The sequence below is a fragment of the Cucumis melo genome, chromosome 7 (genome assembly GCF_025177605.1).
Source record: "Cucumis melo cultivar AY chromosome 7, USDA_Cmelo_AY_1.0, whole genome shotgun sequence".
NCBI classification, from domain to species: Eukaryota; Viridiplantae; Streptophyta; class Magnoliopsida; order Cucurbitales; family Cucurbitaceae; genus Cucumis; species Cucumis melo.
This window is the reverse complement of record NC_066863.1, coordinates 3,589,404-3,590,679: the sequence shown is the minus strand read 5'-3', so window position 1 is coordinate 3,590,679 and position 1,276 is coordinate 3,589,404. Positions and strand designations below refer to the sequence as shown.

Below are 1,276 nucleotides of genomic sequence, written 5' to 3'. Positions count from 1 at the left end.
AAACCTTCAAGATTCCGAGCTAAGATAAACTAAAATATTTATTAAATATAATCTTAAACCTTCAAGACTTATTATCCCATTTGAATTGGACTATTTTTCATACATAAATTAAAATATGCAGCCATTCATTTTACAAATTAGGGCTATACTTTATGTTCAACAAGCACATGTAATATATAATTCAATTTTTACTCGGATCTTCCTTCAAATTACATCACTAGCAGCCTATATGTTATTCCATAAGTCGTTTCGTCAAATCCATCATTTGATCTCAATTTCAAATATAATTTACCATTTTGGATGTTACCATGAAATTCAATTATCATTTTCTGAAATCCAAATAAAAAAAAAAAACAAAAACTACGCTTTTGTGTTCACCAATGGTTTCTAAATCAAACATTTTGCAATAAGTTCCTAAAAGATTTGAAGAACACAAATCAACACTTAAAACCAAAGGAAACAACAAACTAGAACAAAAAAGTTGCCAAACTAAATTCTAAAAATTCATAAAAACAAAGGATTTAAAGAACATAAGGCAAACAAATAAAAAGGATGAATCAGAAAGAACGTAGCGAATAAAGGATGTTTCTGAGATCATGTGTCATCATCCAATCTTTTTCTCCTTCATCATGTTCATCGGAATCAAAAATCAAACAAGACAAATTAACAAAAAAGAGAAGATGAAGTGATTAGAAAAGCAAAATGTATGTCATTTGGAATAACAGAGAGATTGTGTAGGTAGCCAAAAGGCATTGAAATATCTGCTTTGATTTTCCATCTCAGATAAATTATAACTATATAAATGTTGTAAGATGAATGTATAATATCAGTTCTCTTTACATTTTTGTATACACATATATTCAGAAAGAAAAGAAAAAAAATACCTAACAGGTTGGGCGTGCGGTTGACAACGAACGGGTTGGGCGTGCGGCTGATGGCGAACTGGTCGGGCATGTGGCTAACGGCGAACGGTTGAGGGAAAACGAGAGATCTGTGTGTGACGGCAAACGACTGAGGCAACGAACCAGCCAATGGAGTCTATGGAGTAACCGATCAACGGAGTCACCGGCGGCGGCAATTGCGACGGCCAACTAGGGGGAAAATGAGAGATGAAAGATCTGTACGTGTGGATGTGGAGTCGTGGATTGGGTCTGGAGCGTGAGCCAGCGAGATGAAAAAACCTAAATTTACAAAAATTATATAATATATATATATTTTTTAAAAGAGGGAGTCGGTTCGGTCGGTTTACTAGACCGACCAACCTCATAGATTGAAC

The 1,276-nt window shown here is 34.4% G+C and overlaps 1 non-coding gene across 1 annotated transcript; it reads right to left on the bottom strand.

The window, feature by feature from the left end:
• Positions 1-550: 550 nt before the first annotated feature.
• On the bottom strand, positions 551-639 carry LOC127150420 (small nucleolar RNA R32/R81/Z41). The gene has a single exon (XR_007822725.1). It is a non-coding gene; the product is annotated as a small nucleolar RNA R32/R81/Z41 (small nucleolar RNA).
• Positions 640-1,276: the final 637 nt, after the last annotated feature.